General features: G+C 48.6%; 1 protein-coding gene across 1 annotated transcript in view; it reads right to left on the bottom strand.

Moving 5' to 3' along the window:
* The window catches only part of NCALD (neurocalcin delta), a 50,744-nt gene that overhangs the window by 34,571 nt on the left and 8,817 nt on the right, over positions 1-7,356 (bottom strand). The window lies entirely within an intron of this gene.

Genomic DNA, 7,356 nt, shown 5'->3' with positions numbered 1-7,356 from the left:
GGAGGCTGTGCTGGACAGAGTCAGACAGATGTTTCCTCTTTAAGGATCATGGGTTGCAATGAAAGGGGAAATAGCAGGTGGAAGGTGGTTACAATAGGGTTCTTCAAAGATGAGTCTTGGCATGGATCTTGTTTAACATTTTCATTGATAACCATGGTGCATAATCTCAAAGTGGTGTAGTTGCTGATGACACCAAGGTGGGAGGCACTGTCAGCTGGACAGTCAGGCTACCACGCAAGGAGAATGGGATGATTTTAGCACTGGAATAGTGCAATGGGATGAAATTCCTTATTACAAAGTGCAGTTTCTGAGGCACCAGTAAGATGAATCGATGCTTTTAACTAGAAATGATAGAGCGAGAGGAAGAGCTGAAGATCATATGTAGTCATGAGATAACTGGAAAACACCAATATTATGTGACCTGCAAGAGACGAGTGATGCTTCCTAATGAACCTGCTGAGAATGATCTAGTGAGTCTGGGAAGGGGGAAGTACCAATGCTATTTAAGAAAACACAGCAGGTTGTACAAGGGTTTGGAGACACGAGAGCTCACCTGGATTACTGTAGCACGTGGCCAGGAAAGCACGCTCAGGAAAACGTTTATTTGGCCCACAGTGGCTGCAGAGCAGCGCTGTTAAGCCAAATAAGGGAATGGAAAGCCTGGGCTCTCACAGGAGACCAGAGGCACTCGGCTGTTTAGCCTAGCTAAAGAAAGGCCAAGAGGGGATATGGTTGTAGTCTATAAATACATCAGAGGGGGTAAACACTAGGGAAGGAGAAAAGCTATTTAAACTGAAGGACAATGCTGGCGCAAGAACAAATGGGCATAAACTAGCCATGAATAAGTTTTGGCTGGGAATGAGAAGCAAATCTCTAACCACTGGAGCAGCGAAGTCTGTGGAACAGCCTCCTCTGAAGATCACAAGACAAATGGCCTAGCTCATGTGAAAATGGAATTTGAAAAATCCACAAATAGGGTCTATACGACATAGATACCGGCAGTGGACTGGATGAGTCAGGAGGTCCCCTCCTGTCCTGCCTTCCTCTGGAAGAGAAATGACATCCTAAAAACCAAGCGCACTTCTTATAGCACGCAGAGGCTTTCTGGCACAAAGGATCACCAAAAGGAGATCCAAAGGCAGTAACGTTAAGTAAATGTGTTTACGGTATCTCTGTCTTCCTCTGCAGTATGTAATCTCCCACGGCCACACATCAGTAATGTGGAGCCACAGGAATGTGAGCAGAGGGTTATACAAGCAGACAAGCGAGTGCCAGGATGCAGCAGACAGGTCAGGAGAGCTGGCCAGCTCTGTCAATTCAAGCAGCAAAATGCTTATTGCAAAAAAAAAAAAAAAAAAAAAAAAGGAAATTAAGATTTACAAGTAACCTCAATAAAATTCACAGCTGGTTGGGCTTAACCTTGGAGTCAAGAGGCTTAGCAGAATATGTTGTCCAAATCTGTGAAATAATAAGTTTTCCATTTTCCTCGAAAGTGAATCATGTGCCCAGTTTCTATTCAGTATTGATGGAGCAGTATTGATTCATTCATGCTTTCTACAAAGTTTTTCTTCCTTAATGTGATCCCTTAGTCTCCTACAGGGAACAACATAACTTATTGATACCACATAGCTTTTTTCATCTGAAGACCTCTGTCCGCTTCACAAAGACTACTGGGTGACAGCTGCATTTCGGTGTTGACTGAACCGACGCACAGGAAGAGGGAGGAAAGGATTTTCTAAAACATCTGGGTAGCTTTTTGTATCAACTGGTCCTGTGCTCCTGAAACAGCTGGGGTCAGTTTTCGAGGTTCCTGGATTGGCAGAGACTCACAGGAGAACCGGCACAGGACAGAGCCTCCACTTATAACCTTCACGCAGCAGCACCCTGGACGCATGGGGCTGCTCCCACAGCCGTGGAGCACAAGTGCTGCTTCGTTGCTCAGGCTTTGCACTCCCACATCCCTGCGCTCCCGATCCCGCATCCCAAGCGTTACATCACGTATCGCTCTACTGCTGGACCTCCTTATTTCCTTGCTAGTCTTAGCACCCCCATTCCTCCACAGGGAGAAAAATGACCCTCAGATATCATGGCTGGAAAGTACTACATTATCATATTTGCCCTTGGATGTGTCTTCTCTATGTGTCAAATATTACAAATGACAGTTTTAAGGAGGGTTGCTCCTGCAGTAACACAGATCCTTTGGATGCTGCAGGGTACAGGAGATGTTTGATTCTGCTGTTTAGCTATCAGGTGCTTACATGCAAATAGACAAGAAGTTAACCTGTATGAAAGTTGTCAACTGTCCACTTAACGGAGAAGAACACAAGTGGAAGTGTGCTGTTTCTCTAGGACATCACCTTGGACTGAGTTTTCTCTTTTCCTCCTCCGAAAATTGTCTGACCAGGATTTGAAATAGCAGTAAAGTACAAAACAGTAGGGAATGACACTGCACTCCACTTCGTAAAACAAAAACTAGCCATGCACGGGTCTGCAAGCGGAGAGGAACACCACAGTTCTCTGTTATCTGATGAACTTCCAGAGGGCAGCACCGAGCGCAGTATACTGGTTCAACATGAGGTGGGGAGATCAACGGTCCATCGTCTGAACTCTGCCCACATTTTGGCTACCTACCTCATGAGTTTCCTCACAGCAGGAAGAAATAGCTGAGAACAGATACCACAATAGCTAACAAATTCATCTGATGCCAGTTTCTCTCAGGGGCTGAGTAACATAGTTAACCACTGTTCCCATTAGAAACACCAAACCTAATTGGTTTATATAACTGCATTAGATGGAGAAGGTGCATGTTGCTGATATTTGCTTAGTGGGAACGTAGCGTAGATCTTCCTTTTGTCCACTTATAATTAAAATTATCTTCTTTGTATATTAGATTCAGCAGCTTATAATGAAATGCAATAAAGATTCCTGGAGTAAATCACATTCTTCTTAATATGTTTAAACAATTTTATGGAGTCTTTTATTGATTGGAGGAGGAGCAGTTTCAAGAATAATGTGCTTAAACAGACATGACAAAGCAGCCAATTACCCAGCACTTCTCAAGACTAATGCCTGAAGTAACGAGCATGTCGCACAACGGTGCCGCTTCCATGTGTGCCAGACGCCTGAGAGGCAGCAATCATAAGTCTTTGCAACTGGGAGTGGGAGATTTCAGAAACGGCTGGGAAAAGAGCCTGTCACTGTATTGTCTGTATGGACACATTTAGCACTCTGAAATCATGATCAAAATTACCCACCAGCAGAAGTAGATAACCAACTTTAAGTAGCAAGAAACAGAGAGTTAAGTTCAGTTGAGCAGTGGCAATTTGGACAACTCTGGTTCTTTAGTGGAAAGATTGAAGCAAAACACAAAATATGATACAGAACAGTGAATGCAAACACTGATGAAACATGCAAATGGTTGAATAGGCTTTTATTACCAGATGAAACAACTGTGCTTGAAAACAGGAGCATATTTTGGTTAAAAAATTAACAAAGTCAAGGAGTTGTACGTTACAGAATCACAGAATCTCCTAGATTGGAAAAGACCATTAAGGTCATCTAGTCCAATCATTAACCTAACACTGACAAGCCTACCACTAAACCACGTCCCTGAGCACTATATCTACACGGCCCTTAAATACCTCCAAGGATGGGGACTCCACCACTGCCCTGGGTAACACATTCCAATGCCTGATGACCCTGTCGGTAAAGAAACTCTTCCTAATATCCAATCTGATAGAGCCACATGCTTAGTGGAACTAGAAACTTAAGAAAGTTTTTGCTTTTATCTGATGATGCTTGGAAGAAAAACTTGTGTTCAGTTTTGTGAAAGAAATATTTACTGTTGTTGAGCTTTCCTTTAGAAAGACATATTTCTGTTTCACTAGTGAGAACAGTTGTGTAGCTATAAATGCACAGCAGGCTGCGCAGGACGGATCTTGAATTATACCTATCCTTCCATCAGTTCATCGGGAGACAATTGCTCAAGGCTAATAAGGATTAAAACATATTCGACTCAAAAAATGCTGTAATGCTAGTCTTCCTAAATCCCCTGTATTATTTGGAGCAATAGGAGCACAGAAACTTCTGTTTGCAAGTGAAAGGCAGAAAACTTTATACTTCCATGCAGTCATGCCCATGTCCTGCTTTACTAAAACCTGGGGTCTTGCTTCACCAAACCCCACGGTTCAAAACAGCCCAGCCCAACCCTGGTGCTCTGCAGGGCTTTGATGTAAAGCTGCAAGTAATATCAGAGACTACCATGACATGGCTTCCATGAAAGTACCTGCCAAGACATCATAGTCATGGTCACGTTCTTCTGACTGGGATGGCCACTGACACTAAATGATTTGCCTGGGGTTACAAGTGAGTCCATGGAGGAGACTTAAATGGAGACCCCAGCCTGAAGAGTCCCAGCATGACAGATTTTGCCTGCTACCAAGCGACATAACCTACCTCTGCTCAGCATGTGATAAATAACCTTCATTTCCAGCATGCAGCAAAGTTGAGGTTTAGTCCTGTCCCACCGGCCATGTGGCTGGCAATGTCCCCAGGGACAGCAGGAGGCTGCTGCCCCAGAACAGAGGCACAGGCAGCTGAATCTGACTGGGAAATCCTGGGAAAGTGGAAAACACTCCATGGCTAATGGAGGAAGCAATAAAAACAATCAAACATGCTTGAAAAGCCGCAGGCAAGGAGATACGTAAGTACTCCCCCAGTTCTCTCAAACCCCACTGACATTATGCTCCACGGCCAAAAATGTAAAGGTTGAATTCAACAAAAACAGAAACACTGGGAGAAAACTGCACTCAGAAATCTCCTTTGCTATTTACCTCTTTCAAACCTGAAGTTTCATGAAGAGAGCATCTGGACATCACTTCCCTCTCGCAGAGTGAAATACAAAATACTTTACCCTTCCTTCTAGCCATGTTCCTCACTTCCTTCACTCTGGTCCTGTTAAAAACCCAGTGCTTTGTTCGACAGACTGGAGCTTCCAGCCTTTCTGTCATGCTTCAGTGGGCTGGTTTCCTGCTCGTGGCTACAACAAGAGCTTGCAGCTCGTGAACTCTCCCTAGGCTTCAGGAAAAACCAGTTTTCTGATTTTAAGGTTTTTTTTTTCCCCCCCCAAGGATTCCCACCTGGTTGTGTGTGATGACATTTACCACATCACCTGTGATTACAAAGCAAATGCATCTGGGTGCATTTCCCAGCATGGGGGCACAGAAATTCCTTCCATCCATTGAACTTTGCACCCTCCTGAATAGTGACCGTGTGCCATCTGCCTTGTGGGACAGGCCCAGTGGCATAGGCTACATCCCAGACTGGGCTTGGGCACCAGCTGGGAGGGTATGAATTGGCTGGCAGGAAAACTGGGATAGGGATCGCTCCGGACAGAGAGCGGTTTTGATCACTGAGCTCCAGTGCTGGGGATGTTCCCTATTTCATGCAGTATGGACACAACGAGCGGCTGTAGTACAGACACAGCCATTACCTCAGGAAACTGGGTAACTTGTCACCCACTTGAAAGTTAATGCTAAAATAAGAGATGTCAAGGCTTGGGGGAAGCAAGCTTTTATCTACTGGAAAAGGGGTATCGAGAGGGGATTATGTTGGGACATGCTCTGCAAATACCTTTGGTCTCTGTGATGGGCTTGCTGGGGCTCTGAAGGGGTTTCAGGGCACTTGCAGACCATGCAGCCAGACTGGCACCCAAGGGGGGCCAAATCCACCACTGGTGAGCACAGGGGAAAAAGTGCCCATCGGGAAGGGCCAGAGGAGGTGGGAATGGCGGGGTGGGCAGTGGCCGTCCCAGCTGGGGAGGAGGGTGCTGGGGGACAGGGTCTGCCTGGCGCTGGTGCTCTCTGGTGACACATATGGGCAGGAACCAGGACATCTCCATCGCAGCTCTGCACCCGAGCTTCTGCCTCATTTTGGCAGCCCTCTGCTGAGGGCGGCACAGAGCCCAGAGCCTTGCTCCCACGCTGCGTACACGTGGGTCCTGCTCTCCACTGCAATGGACACCGCTCCTCCCATATGTGCCTGTGGCACTGCTGAATGCCAGCCTCAGTGGAGCTCAGCCCTCACATGCCTGAATACCAACCTTGGTAGGGTTGGCCCTTGCACCCCAAATGCCAGCCCCGGTGGGCTCAACCTCTGCCTGCACTAAGCCAGCCCATGGCTGGGGCTATTGAGGACCCCAAACCAGAGCGAGGGCTGTGGCGCGGCCAGTCCAGCCCCCCAGCACCCTGTATTTAGCAGCAGCATCTGTCCAAGCGATGGGTGACTCATCTGGGTCTGGCCACCTCCTTGCGCGGTGCCTTTCACTATGACTCTGGGGATTTCCACAGAGAGATGTGTGCTGCTGCCTCCAGTGGAGCAGAGCTGGGGGGTCCTGCGTGCCAAAGCCCCCGCACGCAGCGGGGGGCAGCTCCTCTCCATCTGGTCTCCAGTGCAAGCTGCTCTCCAGCGCGGGCAGCGAGGATGGGACGCTCCTCTCCTTCCATTCCATGCTTGGGCAGCCAGCCACCAGTGAAGGTGAGCCGCTGGGACGTTCAGCAGCAAGATGCCACTGGGAGTGTTTAATTTTTAATTCCTCTCGGAGCTTCTTTTCCACCGTTCCCCCCCGGCATCCCCAGGGGAAGACTGCCAGCACCCGTTTCTGGAGCTCCTGGTGTTTGGCTGCCTGCCTGACCGTGAGGGATGAGAGAGGGGTGTCCTCGGCCAGTGCTGGTGGGTGCTGCCTGAGAGCCCCTCCACAGCAGCTGCTTTCCCGGGTCAGCTTTCAAGGATGGGACACCCGAGACACCCCGAGGGCTGGGGCTGCATCTGGCTCAGTGAGATCTGCCTGCATCACCGTCCCGAGGGCCAGGCTCCCTCAGGCTTATTTTCCCAAAGGCTTCCCCTCCTTCTCCTTCAAAGCAGCATCCACCAGCAAGGGATGCTTGTGGTCAACTTGGGCTCCAAAGACGTTGGATGGCAGGAGCACACTGCCTGCCAGGGCACCTTCCCACCGCGCCGCCATGAGCACGTCCCCTGTGTAGCTGGAAGCCATTCGGACGTGTTCAGGCTTCCCCTTTGAACAAAGGATAATAAACGTTTCTCTGCAAGGGCAGCTGCAATCTGTGCAAACCTGAAGCTCACCCCTGAGAAGCACTGCTGAGAGCTGTCAGGAAGGAATTGCCAGGCTCGCCGCCGAGGAGGCAAAATGGCCTGAAATACTAGGAATTGCCACCTGCCTGGTAGTTGCCATCAGCATCCAAGGGCAGCTCGGAGCGCCCTCGGCACAGACACGGGAGAGCATGCAGCTGTCCGGCTCGGCTGCGGATCCCCTCCCCTCCCGCCCGCGCCATTCCGCTG

Source organism: Charadrius vociferus, unplaced genomic scaffold (genome assembly GCF_000708025.1).
Source record: "Charadrius vociferus isolate BGI_N301 unplaced genomic scaffold, ASM70802v2 scaffold15, whole genome shotgun sequence".
Lineage (NCBI taxonomy): Eukaryota > Metazoa > Chordata > Aves > Charadriiformes > Charadriidae > Charadrius > Charadrius vociferus.
This window is presented reverse-complemented; position numbering and strand designations above follow the sequence as displayed.